At 37.2% G+C, this 23,295-nt stretch overlaps 1 long non-coding RNA gene across 1 annotated transcript; it reads left to right on the forward strand.

Moving 5' to 3' along the window:
- Positions 1-3,187: 3,187 nt before the first annotated feature.
- LOC132424564 (uncharacterized) lies at positions 3,188-23,050 on the forward strand. Its single transcript, XR_009519222.1, has 3 exons — positions 3,188-3,323; positions 7,033-7,139; positions 22,851-23,050. It is a non-coding gene; the product is annotated as an uncharacterized lncRNA (long non-coding RNA).
- Positions 23,051-23,295: the final 245 nt, after the last annotated feature.

Raw genomic sequence — 23,295 nt, forward strand, 5'->3', positions numbered from 1 at the left:
CACAATCTGTGTTGGAAGCTGGGATCAGCTGGGGAGACAGAGGAGGAGAAGCCTGTAACCCAGAGGAAACTTCATGTATACATAGGGCTTCAGGGGGCAGCAAGCAGGGTGCTGACTTAACATAGGGTGCATCGTCCCCGGGGTCCCCACTCTGGTGGGCTGCAGGGTTATTGGAAGGAACCCTGGAGAAGGGATTTGTGGAAGGGAGATGGGATTTGTGGAAGGTGTACCATTTGCTGAGTGCCCCTGTGTGCCATGCGCTGTGCTGGGCTTTTCACAAATTCTCTTCTCGTTGTTGTAAGACTTTTTAGTTATGTGTCATTATCCCAATTTTACACATAAGGAGTCCAAGGCTTGGGTGATTGGGAAGCTTCCTCAGGATCACAGAGGTGGTAAGTGACAAAACAGGGAGCTGACTCCTGATGCAGTGTTGTTTCCATTTACTGTGCGCTTTGCATAATTGAGGCATGGCTAGAGGTAAATATGGTAAATAGTGGAAGAAATGCCCAGCTCCAGCTCTGGGGGCTTTACTAGGAACTTTGATCTTCAAGTTGAGTCTGTTTACCCGTTGGGGATGGGAGAGAGGTGGGGAGTGGCATCCAGGAAACAGACAACCAGTGCACAGGCTCAAATGAATGAAGCAGAAACGGCCTTTGTAGAGGTATCCAAACAATCTGTTAAGCCTCAAGCATGGAGTGATGTGAGGGGAAGAGAGGAGAAAAATCTGTTTTGTGAATTATTAATCCATGTGTTAATAACAGTGTGTTAAGACTCTAATTGACCTCACTTTGAAGAAATTCTCTGTATTGGAAACTATTGTATGCTACCACTTGTTGTAACAAAACTTTTGGGTAGAAATACTACATTTTGATATTCTAGCTAGTCAACAGAGTTTTTCCACACGACTTACTATGTAGGTTTTCCCTAGCTCATGTAGACTCGTGACTGGGTGATATCAGAATGAACCCTTCAGCTTAGAGACTTGTTCCTTTTAACTATTTTAGGGTAGATTAGGGGAAACTGCAAATATGATTACCTTGAGGGATGTTCTATTTAATTGCCTTTTTTTTTTTTTTTTTTGCGGTACGCGGGCCTCTCACCGTTGTGGCCTCTCCCGTTGCAGAGCACAGGCTCCGGACACACAGGCTCAGCGGCCATGGCTCACGGGCCCAGCCGCTCCGTGGCATGTGGGATCTTCCCGGACCGGGGCATGAACCCGTGTCCCCTGCATCGGCAGGCCGACTCTCAACCACTGCGCCACTAGGGAAGCCCCTAATTGCCATTTTCTTTGCCCAATTTCAATAGTTAGTCTGATGGGATGAAAGTCCTTGCAAAAGGAAAGTTTGTATAAATTAATATAAGGGAATTCTGTATTTATATGAATAAGTATTTTATTTTCTATAGAAAAATATGAACAAATCTTAAACTCTCTCTGGTTCCAACCAGCTTTACCATTCAGAGACTCTATAGTCATTATTTTTTTACTATAATCCTTTGTTATTTTCAACTGACTTCCCTATATTTTGAACTCTTGAGTCCTTACTTTTCACCCTGAATTGTCAGTCTGGATGACATTTGACTTATGGACTCTGGGTAGTAAACCAAACCTTAATTAATCTCAATACAATTGCCCTAAACTCCATTTTATTTTTTACTTTCTATTGTTGTTTCAGATAAAATCCTGCTATATTTATTTGATTCTTTTTTTTTAAACTGAAGGAGTTGATTTACAATATTGTGTTAGTTTCAGGTGTACAGTAAAGTGATTCAGTCATACATATAGTTATATTCTTTTTCATATTTTTTTCATATTTCATATTCTTTTTCATTATAGGTTATTACAAGATGTTCAATATAGTTCTCTGTGCTATACAGTAGGACCTTATATTTAACTATTTTATATATGGTAGTTTGTATCTGCTAATCCCAAATCTACAGTTATTTTAAAATCCACACATATACACAAATCTCTAAGTACACACTTATATCCCACTCAGTGGAGGTCAGATTGTTGTTAGGATAATAACCTCTCATGGGGATACTCTCCCCCATGGCCTGGTCAATACATTTATACAATGTAATTAAACCATATCACTTCCGTGACAGGAAATTGATGACCTTTTAATTATTTCAAGATAACTGAATATGTAATCATTTTCTCCTTTAACTGGGAGAGAAGAGTATATTTTGAATAAATTGAAAGGACTACAAATACTTATTTTGTGTGTATGCTGTACGTTTGTGCTCTTTCCACAAGATATCATTTTGGAATGCTTTTCCCAGGATTTAGGAAAACAATTTAGAAAAGCCCATGTTAAAAATAGGAGATACACTACCAAATGTAAAATAGGTAGCTAGTGGGAAGCAGCTGCATAGCACAGGGAGATCAGCTGGTGCTTTGTGACCACCTGGAGGGGTGGGATAGGGAGGGTGGGAGGGAGATGCAAGAGGGAGGAGATATGGGGACATATGTACATGTATAACTGATTCACTTTGTTATAAAGCAGAAACTGACACACCATTGTAAAGCAATTATACTCCAATAAAGATGTTGAAAAAAATAGGAGATTAATAATTTAGTCAACAGTGTTTAAAAGGTGCTTGATGATTATTGGAATTAAGAAAGATCTACCAATACTACCCTGAATTTTCATGTGGTGTATAAGCTCACAATAAATTTTAAGACTGTCTGGTGGGAAATATACGGCAAGTAGCTCTTTAAAAAATTAGACTGAGGCCTGCTCATAACATCAGAGTTGGCTAATTCCCATGGGGAAGATTGAGTTACCACACACTTTTATTGTGGGACATTTTGGGTGACAGAGTGCGATGGACAATTATAGGGTCCATATTATCCAAACCAAAAACCAAAGCCCAACCTGTGACAGGTGTGCAGGTTTCTATGGGAATAATGGACCCTAATACTTCAAATCACAATTATTTCACACATTGGGACGACATAGCTTTGATATTTTTAGTATAGCAGATTTTCCCCATTAAAAAAATATATTTTATAATTCCCTTGAATAAAAAAATTCTCAACCTCTACACTATGTGTATAGGTGACTAAAAAAAACAAAAAAACCAACAAAGAAACCCAACCTATCCCAACGGGGCATTGTCTTTCCAATCCAGTACAATAAAACTTCTTTGTCTCTCCTCATAGGCCAGAAATGTGGAAAACACCCTTTCTCACCATCTTCCATTAAGAGAAAAGAGAATTTGTGTTACTACTTGGAAAAATCAACTGCTTAATCTTCGAATGAAATACCAGTCAGTAAAATTAATGGAGAGTGGGACAATTTCACTAGAAACACCCCACGGTGAGTGCTTTTGATTTATAGTTGGACGTATTAACCGTATAAATTATACCTAGAAGCAGCTCTTTACTAGATATATTTTATAGCTAAATTAATATAGTGACTTCCACATGTTACATTTAAAATTTTCCTTTCTTTAAAAACTATGGCAGTCGTGGTCTGAAACATGTCATCAGTCAGGACTTTTCTTTAATAAACAATTTGGAATCTTATAGATCTTTTTCCTTAATTTTGAAGAGACCATTAAGGATAGTGTTAAGATGGTGTGACACAACTCCCTGATTTTTTGTGATGATGACTATATTTGGAGTATAAATCCTTTGTGAAAAAAATACAGGCAGGTTGCTATTAAACTCCTCACGAACTGGTTGGGTGAAGACAGAGTGGTAACTAGTAAACAAACCCTCTGCCTCTTTAAATTCCACAATCAGAACATAAGGTTCTTGAGGACAGGGGCAGATCAGGGTTTTTTTAAAAAAATTACTATTAGAGCAACAATGACCAGCACCTAGTACATATATAGGAGGCCCTTGATTAAAATACTCTTACTTTGTCAATAAACCTTTCTTGAAAGTATGACACTATGCCAGGGCCTGGGGTTTCAAAATCGACAAAACAAGGACTTCTGTTTTTATGAAGCCAAAAGTTGAGTAGAGGAGATATCTATTATCTAAGGAAATATGCATAAGAATATTTATACACTGGAAAACAGGAGAGGAAAAGGTAAGTAGTCACCTGGAAGTGATATTTGAGTTGGGTCTTGAATATGTGCATAGATATTTATAAACAAACAGCAAAACCGTTGAGGTTTATTCACACTTTTCTGGCTTCCTCCCTTGAACCGGTTTGTTTTATGAACCAAGAAACTTTGATGCTAATGAATTTCTCCATTTTATTCCAGTCACCCACATTTTAATGGCAGACTCCTTTTTTTTTGTCATGAAAATAGCTGCATTCAGTAGTTTAAACTTTACCGGAATTAAAATGTTAGTGAAATAAGCACAGAGGTCTTCTTTGAACTTTCCATTGTTTGTAGCTTTGAAGTGGTCAATGCAGAGGAGTAATGTTAAGAAACATGAATGAGTCGGAATGCTGGTTAAAATGGATTGAAACATCATTTTATTCTGAGCTGTAAATTTCTTGATGAAAAAAATTATTTTAACTGACCTTATTTCCTATGTATATATATCAAATGACACCTGAATCATGTTAAGGCCTTAACCTTTTCCCATTTCCTGTTGTAAAACTACCTGAATCTGACATCCTTTTAAGTGGAGTTAAAACTGTTTTCACTTATGATGTCAGAATTCAGATAATGCCCAAATTGATGCTTAGCGATCTGTGTTTTAAACGTCTCATTTTCTAAGATGTCTTCTCTTATTTTAAGGAAGAATAGAATTGCATGTTTGGGTCTCTCTAGAATTAAAACTAGTCACTGATTACAATATTCCCTGTCGATTATTTGAAGCCTATAGTCTAGGTGACACAAGAGGCGAATTCATTGTAAGCCTTCAGCCAGATACTGAGTCTCAATTCAAGAGCTGGGGCAGTACAGAGGGATACTGAGTATCAAGAGCTGGGGCAGTACAGAGTGTGGATGGTGTTTATGCTCCAACACTGGGTGCTCAGGGCTCCCTACGGACTCGCTTCCCCACCATCCCCTAAATGACCTTGGCTCTAAGGGATAGGGTCTCCTCACTATTTTCCCAAACTATTTTCTCAAATACCTGCCATGGCTTGTGGCCTATTCTTGTGTCCATTTATTAATTCTTCATTCAAACAATGATGATGAGCCCCTATTGTGTGTCAAGTACTCTCCTAGGCTAAAGCAGTGAAAATCAGATGGATTTCTGGCTTTCGAGGAAACAGACTTAGGAAAGTAAACCAAGAAGAGACAAAGAAAATTTCAGGTTGCAATAAGGACAATGGAATAACAAGATAAAATAAAATAAAATAAAATAAAATAAAATAAAATAAATATAGTAATGTATTGATAATAAAGAAAGGGGGCAGCAGGAGAGGGGTTTACTTTAGACCACATGGCCAGGGAAGGCTTGCCTGAGATGGTGATAAGGGAACCAGCAGGGTTCTGGGGAAGGAGAATTCTGGGTGGGGGGAATCATGGGAGCAAAAACCCTAAGGCTTGTAGAGGAAAAGGAAGAAGTCCAGTGCCACTGAAACCTGAAAAGAGAGGGACCAGTAATGCAAGGGGAGGTGGACGAGGGCCGGTTCTCATGAATAACTCTAATTTTATATATTTTAAAATAAGAGGTTTTATTATTGCTTAGTTCCGGCAAGGTCAACTGATTAGGAGAATATTACCATTGTAAAGACAGGTTGTTATACTCGAGGATGCAAGCAGAAGGAACATGGCCCGACTTCTTGCCACAATGGACAAAAGAATGGGTGAGGCAGGGTAAACAGGTTTAAGATTGATTACTTTGAATAATTTCAGGAGGCTCTGGGGCATAGGAGCTGTCCTTAGGTGTTTGGAATGTGACCCTGGAGCGATTGGGGCAGGTGGATAGTGTCCTGATATGTGAAAGCCTGATAAAGAAGGAGTTAGGTGTGTGGGCTCTGGATTGGTTTACGTTTGGAAGGCACCCTCAGGGATGAGTTGTTTACTATCTTTGGGAATTAGCTAACCCTGTGGGGTGGGGCAGTCCCTCTGGGAGCAGCAAGACCTCCTAATGTCAAAGCATCAGAAAACAAGAGACACAGCTAATACATACAAAATGTATACCAGAGTATTGAAAAAGTTTATGAAACTAGCATAAGCTTGAGCAAACCTCACAGGAATGAGGATGAAAAATGACAATGCAAATGTACTCACGAACATAGATGCTAAAATCATAATAACATATCATTTGTGAATTATGAAAGTTTTTTTCTTTCATAACAGTCTTTATGCATTTAGCTTATATTTCCTTGTACTTGCTAGAATTTCCACTAAAATTTTGATAGAAATTATAACATGCATTTGATTCTTGTTCCTGACTCCCAAGGAGAGTTTTTAACTTTCATCATAAAGTATATTTGCTACGAATTTTCTTTACAGGTTATGAAAGTCCCTTCGTATTCCTAGTTTGTTAAAGGTTTGTGGTTTTTTTTCACATAAATGAGCATTGAAGTTTATCTAATCATTTTTTCTGCATCTATTGGAAGGACCATATGATGATTTCATGTTTAATCTGTTAATGCAGTTAATTATATGAATTTTCTAATATTAATCCAACCTTGCCTTCCTAGGATAAACCCAAATTTACCATAATGTATTTTCCATTTCTATACATTACTAAATTTAGTTTGCAAATAGTTTGTTCAGGATTTTGTACCTGATAAGTGAATTTGATGTATCATTTCTTTATTTTGTAATGCCCTTGAAGATTTTGATATCATGATTAAGCTGGACTTTTTCTGTTCTCTGAAAGGTTTTGTGTATGATGGATGTCATTTCTTCCTTACATAGTTAAAAGAGATCACAGGTGCAGCCATCTGGACCTAGAATTTTCTTTGTGGAAATATTTTTATTTACAGATTCAATTTCTTAGATAAATATAGAGCTATTCATATTTTCTCTTTCTTTTTGTGTCAGCTTTGGTAAGACATGATTGTCAAGGAATGTGTTCATTTCATATAAATTGTCAAGTTTACTGTCATAAAGTTTCTCATAATATCTTTTAACCATATTTTTAATGTCTATTTCTTGAAGGATGAGATGAATGTTCCAGATAAACCACATGCAAAGTCCTGGTGGTAAAAGAAGTACAGCATTTGGGGAAAGCAAATCTATCATATGAATCTAAACACAGCACCAGAGTGGGTATTTTGAGATATTTTTAATAATTAGGAAAGAATAACGACAAAAATCATGGTCTTTGCCTGAAAAGAATTTGTTGTCAGCTTACATTGAGACATGGCTTATATATATTCGCATTTCAAGAGGGCACATATGAGACTGTATGTATGTATGTCAAGTGCTTTGCAGTGGATTTCAGATTGCGTACAAAAGTGCCAAAGGAAATGCCAAATAAGGGGGAAATGAGTTAATATTTTTAGGTTGTTTAGAATATGATCACCTATGTTTTATGCATGTTTAGGTCAAATATATCCTTTGTAAAATATAAGCAATGTCTGCCTCTCCTAAGAAAATTTGATTTAAACTTGTACCCAGAAGCCTGTATGTGCATGCCACTCCTTGGTGTGTTTTCTTTTGGCCAGTGGGCACCTGGATCTCTTTTTATTTTTTCAAAACCTTTTTTCTTCCTCTCTGAAACACTAAGCTAATAGTTTAGTAATGTAATAAAACTCAAAACAATTTTCACCTGCATCTTTGGCATAAATCAATTAAATTAGGCACAAATATTGGTGTTTTAGAGATGAAAAAGAATTACCCAGTAGTGCTGATATGGGGGTACTGGTAATCTAATGAATAACATACATTTCCTTTCAGCTTACTAGCTGAAAGGAAATGATTTATTTTACAGAAATAAGTTAGCCTCAGTGTCCTGAGCATTGAATCTCATGTCTGGATCTTACATCTAGAATTAAAATAGAAAGTTTAACATTTTTTTAACTTACAAATTTCTTTTTTATAATCATAGAAAGCTAGGCATCACAGCCTCTAAAGTATGGAAAGGTGCAAGAGTATTTCTGAACTTTTCTTACCTTACAAAGATCGTCAGGATGGTGTCCCCCTTGCTGTTTTCTTTTTTTGTTTTTTGTTTTTTTTGGTTTTTTTGGGAAGAGCCTTGTGTTGTCAGAGATAAGCAAAGCAAAGTTGTTGATTAGAGTATGGAGAAGTTCTCTTTGGGAAGTACACTCTGTTTTGTAAGTAAGGCTGGTCAGACAGAAATTAGAAGGAAGTCAAGTCATTTCTTTTCTTTTTGACTCTGCATCATTGGTCTGTGTCCTGGGTGCCATCATTAGTGGCCTTCCTTGGCCCTCAAAGTGCTGAGGGATAATAACAATGAACATGGAATAAATAATCATTCAAAGATGAAAGCAAATAAAAACAATTTAATACAAATGCTAGATGAATTTACTGTTCAGAGATCCTCACTAAAATAACTCTTAATGAATGTACTTGGGGAAAAGAAAATTGAACCCAATAGGAAGGTGTGGACTCCTAGAGAGGCCTGTAGATGGGGCTGGAAGAGGTATAGAAAGATCTTTAAGGGACGTCCCATCTGGCATTTCATCTTGATCTTTATAACAATGGCTATTGGGAGCATTTAAGCATGGAGAGACAGCTCCACTACCTGCTGAATAGTGGTTGGAAGACAGCAAGATAGGAAGCAAAAAGATGGGTTAAGAGGGTGTAGAGGATTTTCATACAGGAAGTGATGAGGACATCCACCACGTAGTGGAAATGGGTTTTAGCACTGTGGAAACAGAAAAGAAGGACCTACAAGTATGTCAGGGTGACTGGATATGAGCCATGAAGCTGTGATAGTAGTTAAGGATGACTCAAGTCTTCCCCTTAAGTTGTTGGTGGTGCCATTGGCTGGGGGAAAGAAGGGTTTGTAGGAAGCAGTTTGGGTTTGAATACTGAGAGGCTTACAAGGCATCTAAGTGGAGATGGGCCTCTTCAAACCCCAATATTGTGGTGTTATTACATGTTTTATAATTTTTTCAATCTGATGGTTTTATGATATTCTGTCTCTCTCTTCCTCCCCCAACCATTAAATTGTATTCCTCTGATTGCTAGTGAAGCCCAGAACTTTTCATTGGTTTATTAATCATTCTGGTTTACTCTTCTGTCAGCTGCCTGTGAGCTGTCTTTAGCAGACGTAATAGTTTGCTTACCCAACCAACATTTCCCTCCTTTCTTTCTTATTAAAAGTGTCCTGATTTGGTTGAGGTGTGAGGTGGCAATGTCCCAAGAAATGACGGCAGGTCTTCCCTAAGCTCCTACAGATAAGCAATGATTGGTCATCTGTCCCATTTCTGGCCAATAGGACCTACAGGAAAATCTCCTTTGCAGGTATTTGTGCTGTCTTTTCCAGTATTTGGCTTATAGATTTCACTCTGTTTATGGTGTCATACGAAGGTTTTTAATTTTAATGTAGCAAAAAATGTATCATTCCTTCTTTCCTTGTCATCTTTTGTCTTGGTTTAGAAGTGATTCTCTATCCTGAGGTTCTAAAACTATTCTCTATTTTTTCTTCCATAAATGTTAAGTTAAAAAAATCTTTAGATTTTAAATACATCTGGAATTTATTTTTGAATCTGGCATGAGGCAAAGATGTTTTTACGAATGTGTAGTCAGTCAGCCCAGAACATTTTTTGAATAGTTCATTCTTTCTTTCTGGTTTATATTAGCACCTCTCTCATATATGAAGTGCACATGGATATGTTGGTCTGTTGTAAATTTCCCTAATCTGTTCATTTGGTCTATTTTTCTACCAATATTTCTTTTCTCTAATAAGTTGTAAGCTCTCTTGAACTTTTTTTTACGTAAATAATTCTTTAGTCTACAAATAATGACAATTTTATTTCTTCATTTCCAATGCTTATATCGATTATTTCTTTTTCGTGCCTTATTGTGCTGGCTAGGATTGCTGGTACAATTTTAAATAAAAGCAGTGAGAGTAGGCATTGTTTCTTGTTCCTGACTTGTTTTGGTTCTTTTAAGGGAATGTTATTAATTCTTCACCATTGTGTATGATTTATGTTGATTCCATTGATCAAGTTAAAGGGGTTCCTTCCATCCTTAACTTGTTTAGGGTATTTGTTTTGTTATCCAGAAAGGTATTGAATTTTACTTTTGTGTTTTTCTGAATATTTTGATAATCATATAGCTTTTCTCCTGTAATATGTTGTGAATTATATTTGTAGATTTTCTAATGTTAATCTAATCTGTAGTCCTGTGATAAGCCATACATGGCCATGATGTAATTATTTAATAGCCTGCTGGATTTAGGTTACCATTGTTTTACTTAGAATTCTTGCATTAATGATCATAAGATGGATTGACCTATAGCACTTTTTTCTTTTAATGTCCTTGTCCAGTTTTGGTGCCTAGGTTATACCAGCCTCATAAATTTAAGTGGGGAGCCCTCCCTGGAATCATTTGTATAAAAGAGGACAGTTTGTGGAATATACCTGCAAAATCATCTAGCTCTTCACAGTCTGTCTTTAGCATTAAGGACCCTCCAGGCAAAGGGACCCACTCTATTGTTAGCTCAGTCTTCTGTCCTCAAGCTCTGGACTGGGCTACATGGAGTCCAACTCCCTCCTTTTACCTCATCTTGAGAGACTCTTGGCTTTGACCTCCATTTTCCTCACATGGGACTAATAAAATAGCAGGAATTTCAAGAAATGAAGCAACTATATTAGGGAGAGACACAAAAAGAAGTGTGTGGAAGTAAGAACTTTTAGTATCTTTTCTCTTCCCATGCTAGTGGGGAAAATGGAGGCTCCTACCATAGTTAAGAATGTGTAGATAACATGCTGGATAAAACCTTGTCTTAATTTCTCCCTAGGTTTCTATTTTTCAGGGAATTTGGATAAATTCCAATTTGCAGGCCCTTTGGAAAAAATCTAAGTCACATGTTTATTTTTTAGCTTAAAAAAATATGTGTCTGATTTTGAGCCCTTCAAGGACATTTTTCTTCTTTGAATCCACCCCTGAGCACAACGCCTGTATCACAGGTGCTCAGTAAGGAACTGTCTGTTTGAAGATGTTTGTTCTTCTACAAATAACTTATAAAATCAGTGTCAAAATCAGGCCAGACAACAACTATTATATCTTCAGGGAAGGAAGCTCATTTTATTTCTGCTTGAAACTAAAAGCCCTCAAACCAATAAAATGATGGAAAATGGAAGTTTTTTAGGACATCATTAATTCCTACTATTTGATCACTTACATGGGTATGTTGATTTCCAATATTAAAATGGTCTTTTAAAAAAATATTTTGCTTGCATTCACTGCCTGCATTTCTTATCTTGGCCTTTTGGTGTCATTCTTAGATTAATCTGAAAAACATATTAAGTAAGGGTGAAATTATTTCCCTAGCTTTGGATCTTTTTGGTCTCTGATTTGAACTGAAGGTTATCATACTTATAGTGCAGTTTACTAATATAACCTTTTCAATGTTATCTTAACGGTATGTTTTATAACTGACACACAACTGTAGAAGTTTAAGTACAATACAGAGAACCAGTAATAGTAAAGTAAGCCTTTATTTTTATGACTAGTCTAGAAAGAGCTTTTTCTGAAATTACTATACTGAAGTTACTAAAGTTAGCTACATATGTTACTAAAATATGTATGCTACATATATAATTCTAACATAATTCTAATGTTTATCATTACATAATAATGTAACAATATGATGTTACATTATAATTTATATATGTAATATACAATATATACATATTTAGTTAAAGCAAACCAGGGTTCTTAAGCTATGACAAGTCCTGATTCATTCTCAGTGATCTGTAAAATAAAGCTTACTATTCTCCATGGAGCTGCAGAGAGCTGATGAACTTGGCAACAGTTCCTCTTTCTCTTCTGTACATGGGGATACTCATACCCTTTTATCCACCCGTGAATGAATATGAAAACCCTTTGGACTTCAAACTTATTGCTAATCCCAGTGTTAGCCACATGCTTTTCCTTCCCTCCCAACCTGCAAATGCCTCAATAACTTTTCTTCTTTTCACCATTAATTGTACTTTTTTTCTCCATTGTCATTTTAATGCATACGCTTAAGGAGATTGACTTTTGTATGGTGTAACAAATAAGTGAACAAACCAACAAAATATATATTGACCCACAGTTCCACAAGCAAGAAGCAAAAGTGATGAATTCATTGTGTTTGACTGTTACACTTGGAATTCCCAATATTCTGTCTTTTAAGTCTCAGAGGAAGGAGCTGTACTTGTCTCCTGGATCTTTGAACAACTTCACTATTTGAGAGAATGAGTGTACTCACTCTGTAGCCTCTAGTATATCTGCCAGCAACCTTCAAGTTTGGTGACCAGAGAAACCCTGGAGATCTATTTCTCAAAATATTCAACTTTCATTAGGATCCTGTCTGAACAATATAGCAAAATAAATTTTTTAAAATACATTTTCTCAGAAAATGATTATTCTAATTTAGACCAAATTCAAATTTAGACCAAATTCAAATTCAGTCCTGCAGTTGGTCATGTTCTATGGTGTGAGATCAATGGGGTCTGAGAGCTCCACCATACTTTCAAGCTAGCATGTTGGCCTAACACAGTTTCATGGATGCTGGCAGAAGGTATGAGACCCCTATATCAGAGACAAATGACTTCATTACATATGGCGCAGCAAGCAGTGTGAGCATCACTGTGTTGGTTCTCCTTGTCCCCTTATACCATTGGTATAGTGCAGATGGGCCTAGATTTTGTTTATGCAATCAGTGGGTTGAAACCTTGTACTTAAGGAACCCAAATCTTACATAATGAGCAGCAAGCATTCTAACCCTTTGTTCCAGAAGAAGATATTATCTCTATCTTCCAAGGCTGTTTGCTATACAAACATTCATGACAAGGTACTCCAGAACAAAGAGTGGTCAATGCCTTGTTTGCAAGATTTGTCTTTGAGAGACAGAGTAGAGTGTGCTTTCAGAGCTGTCCCACCCTACAGGGGAGACAGTTGACTATTTATCCTCTAATTCCCATTTGTTATGGGCTGAGAGCTGATCCAGGGGCATTAATTCTCTACCACTTCCGGTCTTCCTTACACTGTGAGAGAGAAATCCATGGTGGAGGAGGTGAGTTGCAGGTATGGATCATGGTATGGACAGTGAGTGTCTCGGGACTCTGGTGTGACATTGATAGCCTCTGTCACACTCGCCAGTTTTAGTCCTTCCTCCTCCCAATATTACTCATATATATTATTTTCCCTTTCAATCCATGCCTGATCTGTTAGTTCTGCTAGAAACACTCATAGGCCTTAAGTGGCTGGTGGTGGTATTTTCAGTTAGACTTTTCTCAAGTCATTCCTCTTAACCAGTCTACTACTCAACAGTGTACCTGTTAGAGAGTGGGCTGGGGAAAGGAGCAGAAGCAGAATTCAAAGAGGTCAATTTAGCTACTTATTAAATCTTTGGAAATATGGAGAGGAAAAGGTGGGAGCTAATTGCTCAAATATGTGTTTTAAAATTACTGTGTCTTTTGTTCCTGATCTCTGTGACCCCAGCCTTGGAAAAGCAAGAGTTGGTCCTTAATCAAAGAGTGTGTCAAGGATTATTTTAAGAACAAATTGAGGAAATGTAAGCACAAGTCTTTCATCACCTTTTCACCACGATTAGATTTATTTGCGCTCTGTTGACGGCCCCCTTCTCTTTCAAGCTCTCCAACTGCTTTAGAATCAAGGGTGAAAAATGAAACCTAGTTCCTGCTTTTAAGAAAATGAGAGAACGCACATGCCATATTGACAGGTGCGTTTCCTGGGAGCTTAAAAGTATTGAGGATTTTTAGAAAAGAGCTATATGACCCTGGCCAATGAGAAATCCACTAACTCAGAATCAGGGATAAATTTAAAATGCTGGTGAAATGCATTGATACATTAGGGCTAGAAGTAGAGGAAGGGTTTGCCAAGCAAATTAAAAGTACAAACAGGGGAAATATATAGTTTTTATAAGGCTGAAGGCCAACAAATGTTTCTAAACACTTGTAAACCCTCTTTGAAATTGAACGCTTCTGTGAAACAATGAATGTTCTAATTCCTAATGTTTCTTTAAAAATCTGTTATTAAAAATTCTCTAAGACAGTATGCTCTTTCCTTTCCTTGGGGGCCCTGTCATCCTTGTTGCCATATGAACTTGAAATTAAGCTGAATTTTGTGAAAATGTTTCTCTACTTCAGACTTTTTCAAAACTTTCCACCCAATTAGGGAAAATTAATGAGGTTTACTGTACTTTGTGTTGATATTTAGTCACTGGCAGACAGATGGGACTTTGTTCCTCCCAAGTTAGTGTTTGAAAGCAAGGAGTTGTTTTCTTAACTTTCCCAAAGATTAGGAAAACACTATTCTAGAAAGATTGTTTCTTATTATTCTAAGCATCTACCACTTTCCACCTTTCAGCTTGCTTTCTTCATACTTCCCTGAAGGGTTCCAAGTCTTGCACTCTATCATTTATTCTCTCACAGTATGGGCTTCCTTCCATATCCATGGATCCTGCATCCATGGATTCGACCAACCACAGGTCAAAAATATTACCAAAACATTCCAGAAAGTTCCCCAAAGCAAAACTTGAATTTGCTGTGTGCTGGCAACTATTTACCTACCAAATACACTGTATCTACAAGTATTGATGTAGCATTTACATTGTATTAAGTATTATAAGGAATCTAGAAATGACTTAAAGTGTACAGGAGATGTGCGTAGGTTATACTCAAATACTACACCATTTCCTATGTGAATTTTGGTATTCTTGGGGGTTCTGGAACCCCCATGGATACAGAGGGACAACTGTACTTATACAATCATTACAGATCATAGCAAATGATGATAAATGAAACTTGAGATTTCAGTACAAACTCTTGATCATCAGGATGAAGAAATAGAGATCTGTAGAGGTAAACAGAGTCATCTAAGTTTTGCTGCTTATTTCAGGCAGATCCAGAATAAGAACCCTTGAATCCCTTACCCCTAGTCTGGACCTTTTCCCCAGCATGGTCCACTCCCTGAGAGAAAGAGGAAGGGATGGGAAGACAGAGGGAGAGGGAGAGGATGAGAGAGAGAATGAGGGGCTGGGTAAAGGTTGTATCAGTATTTACTGTACTATTCTTGAAACTTTTCTCTAGGTCTGAAATGTTTTTTCAAAATAAAAATTTTAAAAAATATAAAAGTTTTAGTCATATTTTAAAAGTTTGACATAGTGCAAAGTCCCTGAAGGCATATTTATCAAATAAAGCAGATGTTTACTTTCGATTAAGGTTCAGAGAGGAGACTTTTCTCCTGTGATATTTTCTCTTTTTAAAAACTATTCTTAAACTCTTTATTTTGAGTCACAGATAATTATTCATGAATATTATGTGTGTGATTCTTTTCCCTTATGAAATTCTGAGCCAGCAAAATCGACATTATGCATTTCATTCTGATGAGATATTAAGAATTTTTAAGTGGACTTTTCTTGAAAGATTCATGGCCTAAATGGTGCTAAATAACTAAAAATTCAATACAGTCACTAATAGATATTTTACTTAATGCTATGAAGGCTAGCATACCAAACAATTGTACACGGATTATAATTGCAATATAATCTAATTTCTGTATTCTATGTTTCTTTAAATTTCTATAAATGTTTCTTGATTTTAGAATGTTATGTAACACATTCTCTTAATAGTTGTATCATGATATCTTCCCCTCTCCACATTAATTTAACTATTAGTACATTCTTTTTTTAAAAAATGTATTTATTTTATTTATTTATTTTTGGCTGCGTTGGGTCTTTTTGGCCACGTGTGGGCTTTCTCTAGTTGCGGTGAGCAGTGGCTACTCTTTGTTGCGGCATGTGGGCTTCTCATTGTAGCTCCTCTTGCTGTGGAGCATGGGCTCTAGAGTGCAGTCTCAGTAGTTGTGGCACAGGGGCTTAGTTGCTCCATGGCATGTGAGATCTTCCCAGACCAGGGCTCGAACCCATGCCCCTGTATTGGCAGGCAGATTCTTAACCACTGCGCCACCAGGGAAGCCCTATTAGTACATTCTTAATAATTATTTTAACATAAAATATGCATTTTTAATGTCATAATTAATCTTTATAGCAGGTGCTCTTGAAAAAATAAATATTCATTTATCCTTAAACTGGCTGATGGAATTTTAACATATAAAGCCTGTAAGGAAATTTTTTCTTCTCCTACCTATATTAAGTAAATTGTCAGATATTGAATCCAAATCCAAACAGCATGGTGTATGAGTCAGGGTTCTTCTGAGAAACAGAACCAATAAGATATATATAGATATATACAAAGACTTTTATTGGGAGAGACTGAGGCTTACAATCATAGAGGGTGGGAAGTCCCACCGTCTGCTGTCTGCAAGCTGGAGGCCCAGAAAGACTAGAGGTATGGTTACAAACCCAACGGCCTGAGAACTAGGGGAACCGATGGTGTAAGTCCCAGAGACTAAAGCCCTGAGAACCAGGAAAAGAGAAGATAAATGTCTCAGCTCAAGCAGAGGGCAAATTCACCCTTCTTCTGCCTTTTGTTCTATTCAAGCCCTCCGTGGATTGTATGATGCCCACTGGAAGAGAGACATAGTGTGCTTTACTTAGGCTACTGATTGAGCTGCTAATGTCTTCTGGAAACACCCTCACAGATGCACCCAGAAATAATGGTTTGCCAGCTATTTGGGCATCCCGTAGCCCAGTCAAGGTGACACGTAAAATTAAGCATCACACATGGCATGTTGATATCATTGATGTTGTAACACTGGTTAGATAGGATGCACATGACTACACTCCCAGGTTTATGGATCATAGACAAGATTAGAGATGCCAGAAATGATACTGCAGTCATACAGCCATTTGGACCTCAAATGGCTGAAAAGATTTTTCTTGAATATCAAGGCCAAAGCCCAACCTTGATGCATTCTTAACAGAGATATGTAAACTTAAATTAAGCTGAGTCACACTGACCTCTTCATGGAAACTATTAGGAACCATACGAGCCATTAGAAAATACAGTGAAAAATATCACACTCGGAATTGCAGCAAAATATAAATTATCTAGGAATAAACTTTTTAAGACCTGTTTAATGCTTATGGGAAAAAAACCCCTAGAAAAGCCTCATTAAGGAACATTAAAAAAATTAAGACTCATGAATAGAGGACACAGCTTGTCACTGGTTAAGGAGACTCAGTATTATTCAGTAGTCTAAAGATGTCAATCCTTTAAAAATTAAATCAAGCTTCTTCCCCCTCCCCCCCTCGCCACCCCGGCCCCAGGAACTTGAATATTAATACTAACGTTCAACTGGAAAAATAAGTATCTAAGAATAGTCCTGAAAATTCTTTAAAAATGGGATTGGGGGAGAGTATTTGGAGGGTAAGACTATCTCCACTAAATATTGAAATTTTTTATAGCATTACCTACAATATCTATATAGTTGGCACTGGAATGAGAACAGACATGTCAATTGAACAGAATATTCCAGAAATAGCTCATAATTTATGGGGAGCACAAATACACAAAACCCTAAGTACATTAAGGCAACGTTTTATCAGCAGAATAAGATAATTCAATAAATTACATTTGCTCAATTTACTACCCATTTGGTTAAAAATATCCCACTCCTAAATATCAAACAAATTTCAGATGAACTAAAGATTTAACCACAAAACCATTTTATTACTAAAGAATTTTAAATCTCTATCCCTATCTATATCCATTCTTAGGAAGGAAGAGGAATTTATAAACATGATACAATAATCAGAGGTAAATAATGGGAAAGACTGATGAATTTACTTAAAAGTTGAAAACTTCTGCATGAAAAACATACTATAGGACAAATGGTGAGCTAGCAAAAGCATTTTCAAATATATAGGACAAAAGGTAAATGTCATTGCTATGTAAAATACTTACAAATCAATTTATAATAAAAGAGCAAGCAATCCACAGAGGAAAAGAAGTGGTAAATGCCTGGTAAACAAAAACTATTCAACATTTCTCAATATTAGGAATCTCAAATTAAAACAAGATGCCAGTTTTTCTCATTTATCAGACAGTCAACAACAAAAGCATATTTGAAATTGCCCCGTGATGATGCTTGTATACACACTGGCTTGATGGGAATACAATGGAGGATCCTCTCTGCCGGGCCACAGTGAACATTCCTTTTGGAATTTAGGAATGTATCCTGCATCCATGTTCTCCTGGGTACATAAAGTGGTGTGTTGAAAGATGTTCATTATAGCATTTTTAATGATAGCAAACAGTTGAAATATCTTAAGTGTCCACAGGTGGTATTTTGTTTAAGTAAATCACGATAAATCCAGACAGTGAGGTAGGCTACAAGTCCTGGTGTTGGAGAGACTGCTCAACTAATGCTGTTAAGTGGAGTCCCATGTAAGACAACATGTACTATATGATCTCATAGATGGAAGGGTCCAAAAACCTATTTTTGGTGATTATTTCTGGGGCCTGGAGTGGGTTGGGAGATCTGGTTTTATTTCTGTATCAGTTGGATTTCAATTGCAGATGACAGGAGTGACTCTAGTTGTGTTAAGCAGAGATTGATTTAGTAGTTATTTCTTAATAAATGCTGGAGAGGGTGTGGAGAAAGGGGAACCCTCTTGCACTGTTGGTGGGAGGGTTGGTGCAGCCACTGCGGAAAACAGTTGGAGGTTCTTCAAAAAACTAAAAATAGAGTTACCATATAATCCAGCAATCCACTCCTGGACATATATCCAGAGAAAAATCTAATTCGAAAAGATACGTGCACCCCAATGTTCACTGCAGCACTATTTACAATAGCCAAAACATAGAAGCTTCCTAAGTGTCCTTTGACAGATGAATGGATAAAGAAGATGTGGTGTATATATATATATATATATACACACATATATACACATATATACACACACACACACACACAATAGAATATTACTTAGGCATAAAAAGAATGAAATAATGCCATTTGCAGCAACATGGATGGACCTAGAGATTATTATACTAAGTGGAATAAGCCAGAGAAAGACAAATACCATGTGATTTCACTTATATGTGGAATCTAAAATATGATAAAATGAACTTATTTACAGAATAGAAACACACTCACAGACATAGAAAACAAACAAACTTTTGTTTACCAGAAGTGAAAGGTGGGGCAGGGATAAATTAGGAGTTTGGGATGAGCAGTCATACACTACTATATATAAAATAAATAAACAACGAGGTCCTACTTTATAGCACAGGGACCTACATTCAATACCCTGCAATAAACCATAATGGAAAAGAATATTAAAAAGAAGAAAAAGTCATATATATAAGACTGAATCTCGGTGCTTTGTGACCACCTAGTGGGGTGGGATAGGGAGGGTGGGAGGGAGACACAAGAGGGAGGAGATATGGGGATATATGTATATTTATAGCTGATTCACTTTGTTATACAGCAGAAACTAACACACCATTGTGAAGCAATTATACTCCAATAAAGATGTTAAAAAAAAAAGACTGAATCACTTTGTTGTACACCAGAAACTAACAAAACATTATAAATCAACTATACTTCAATTAAAAGAAAATAAAAAATTTTAAAAATTAGTTATTTCTTCTATAACCCAGTATTTGTGTTCCTTAAAAACTTTGTGTTCTTAAAAAAATACCCCACAACTTTATGTTCTTCAAAATTAATAATTACAGAATATATAGGTTCCGTGCAGATCACTCAAAACTTATGTCATTTTGCATCTAGGGCACCAGCAAAAACAATGATTTGAACCTCAGAGGGCACTTGGACAGGTGACCGAACATGTCCGGAGTTAGCCTTGGGATGTTTAAAATGAATAAAGACGAATGAAAATGCTGGCTTTTGGGCTGAGAAAATGCAGATGGAAACTCCAAACCTGGAAGGAAGAGCAACCTATTCTGTGCAAAGCTTTGCAAGGCTGGAGGCATCTCTTCTTGGGGGAGGGAGCCGCGGGTGCAGGCAATCCTCTAATTTTCTTAGGGTAGAGTTGAGAAGCATTCTGTTGTGGAGCTGAAGGTTTTTCTTTTCCTGTTCCTCTTGCTCAGAAAAAACTGTGTATGAATCAAGACAATTGTCATGTTACTGTCACATCATCCCCTGACTCCCAGTCCTACATGAGCTATTTTGGAGTCTTAGGAAGAGGCCTTGTGGCAGAACAGACTGTGGAGTGAGGGGCTTACAGAATTGTCAGAGGGCTGGAGGAGGGGCTCTAGGGTGGTCATCTGGAGGACTCCAAGAAAAAGTTGGGGCACTGGCCCTCTAGGGGAGCCACTACCTGGTACTGGAGGGGACTAAGAGACCACCAGTGGAACTGCTGAGTTAAAACATGCACTGTCAATGCATCTGAAAAATAAGGAGTTGTGTGTGAATGTGTTGTGGATATGTGATGAAGGAAAATTAACATGTGAACAACGGTAGGATCTAGATGGCGGCTATATGGGTGTTCACTCTACAATACTTTCAACTATTATGTATCCTTGAAAAGGTTCATAATTAACCAAAACAAAACAAACTAACAGAAAAAAGACATGTTTTTCTCTTTCTGACTTACTCTGTATGACAGACTCTAGGTCCCATCCACATCTCTACAAATGACCCAATTTCATTTCTTTTTATGGCTGAGTAATATTCCATTATATATGTGGACTCTAGAAAACTGGTACAGATGAACCTATCTGCAGGGCAGGAATAGAAATGCAGACATAGAGAATGGACGTGTGGACACAGGGCAGGAAGGAGAGGGTGGGATGAATTGAGAGATTAGGTTTGACATAAATACACTACCATGTATAAAATAGCTAGCTAGTGGGAACCTACTGTATAGTACAGGGAACTCAGCTCCGTGCTCTGTGGTGACCTAGATGGGTGGGATGGGGGAGGGAGGTCCAGAAGGGAGGGGATATATGCATACATATAGCTGATACACTTCACTGTACAGCAGAAACTAACACAACATTGTAAAGCAATTATACTCCAATTAAAAAACAAAAACAGGGCTTCCCTGGTGGTGCAGTGGTTGAGAGTCTGCCTGCGGAGGCAGGGGACGTGGGTTCGTGCGCCGGTCCATTTGCAGTAAGTGTGCTTTTAATTTTAAGAACTTAGTTTGACTCCTTGATTCAAGAAAATCTGAGAATCATGGTTCTTAGCTTCCAGGTGTCTACAGTTTAGGGTTGAACAGAAGAAAATCATACTGAGGGAAGTAGGTCAGACAGAGAAAGACAAATATATGATATTCCTTGTATGTAGAATCTTAAAAAATGGTACAGATGAACCTATTTACAAAACAGAAATAGAGTCACAGATGTAGAAAACAAACTTATGATTACCAGGGGGAAAGGGAGGGAGGGATAAATTGGGAGATTGGGATTGACATATACACACTACTATGTGTAAAATAGATAACTAGGGCTTCCCTGGTGGTGCAGTGGTTGAGAGTCTGTCTGCTGATGCAGGGGACACGGGTTCGTGCCCTGGTCCGGGGGGATCCCACATGCCACGGAGTGGCTGGGCCCGTGAGCCATGGCCGCTGAGCCTGCGCGTCCGGAGCCTGTGCTCCGCAATGGGAGAGGCCACAACAGTGAGAGGCCCGCATACCGCAAAAAAAAAAAAGTCTAAAATAGATAACTAATAAGGACCTACTGTATAGCACAGGGAACTCTACTCAGTACTCTGTGATGACCTATATGGGAAAAGAATCTAAAAAAGAGTGGATATATGTATACCTGATCCACTTTACTGTACACCTGAAACTAACACAACATTTAAAAAGATAATTTTTATTGGAGTATAGTTGCTTTACAATGTTGTGTTCGTTTCTACTGTACAGCAAAATGAATCAGCTATGCATATACGTATATCCCCTCTTTTTTGGATTCCCTTCCCATTTAGGTCACCACAGTGCGTTAAGTAGTGCTATACAGTATGTTCTCATTAGTTGTCTATAACACAACATTTTAAATCAACTGTACTCCAATAAAAATTAAAAAAATAAAATAAAGTATATACTTTAGGAGATATGTATCTATATGAATACATTAAGTGCTTGCTAGTAAAATAAAGATATTGCAAAGCATAAGGAAAAAAGAAGGAAAGTGGCTGTAATTGATGCTGATGTAATGGATTCTCTTTATCCACTGCAACGTCATACTGTTTTGTGTTGTTTTCTCTTTTTTCTTTTTCATGAGTTTTATAAATGAGGTATGATTTATGTACATTAAAGTGCACAGTTTGATGAGTTTTGATAAATGTATATAGTTTCATAGTTACCACACCAGTCACAATATAGAACATATCCATGACCTCAGAAAGTTCTTTTGTGCCACCCCTAGGGGCACTGCTCTGATTTCCAACCTGATAACTTAATTTTGCCTGTTTTCTACCCCAGAGAAATGAGGAAAAGAAAAAGTCCCACTAAAATAATCTGTCCAAGAACAGTGATAAAAACATTATTCATAACAGCCCCAAACTGGAAACATCCTAAATGTCCATCAACAGGAAAATAAACAAACTATGGTATATTTGTGCAATGAAATACCACTCATTAATAAAAACGAATGAATTATTGCATTAATAAAAAGGAATGAACTATTGCTACACACAACATGGATGAAGCTCAAACACAAATTAAGTTTCTAATTATTAAAAGAAGTTTCAGCACATTTTAATTCTGGGACAAGTTTCACTTTTGCTTTACGCATTTCTGTAGTGGTTAACTTATTATAATAATTACATATTAATATTAAAAATTTAAAAATAAAATGCAGTAAGCCTTGTGATTAAAGTTAGTAGCTTTTGTTGTAATATTATACAATTAAATTTTTTTTTTAATAATTTTTTTTTTTTTTTTTTTTTTTTTGCAGTACGCGGGCCTCTAACTGTTGTGGCCTCTCCTGTTGCGGAGCACAGGCTCCGGACGCGCAGGCTCAGCGGCCATGGCCCACGGGCCCAGCCGCTCCGCGGCACGCGGGACCCTCCCGGACCGGGGCACGAACCCGCGTCCCCTGCATCGGCAGGCGGACTCTCAACCACTGCGCCACCAGGGAAGCCCAAAATTAAATATTTTAATTATATTTATAGCTCAAATATCAAATATAAGTTATTTATATTTAAATATAAAGTAAAATAATGGATATCTTATTTATTTGGAAGTGGAAGGGATCAAAACATGCCACCCCAAAATATGCTGCTTTGGCATATTGATTATTCTGAGCTGCCAGCAACTGAGAAACTGCTCTCTATCCTCACCCTTTCTGCCTAAAAGCAGGACATAAATTTCCCATGAGAAAGGTGCCCTCCTGGTACCAG

Source organism: Delphinus delphis, chromosome 4 (assembly GCF_949987515.2).
Source record: "Delphinus delphis chromosome 4, mDelDel1.2, whole genome shotgun sequence".
NCBI lineage: Eukaryota > Metazoa > Chordata > Mammalia > Artiodactyla > Delphinidae > Delphinus > Delphinus delphis.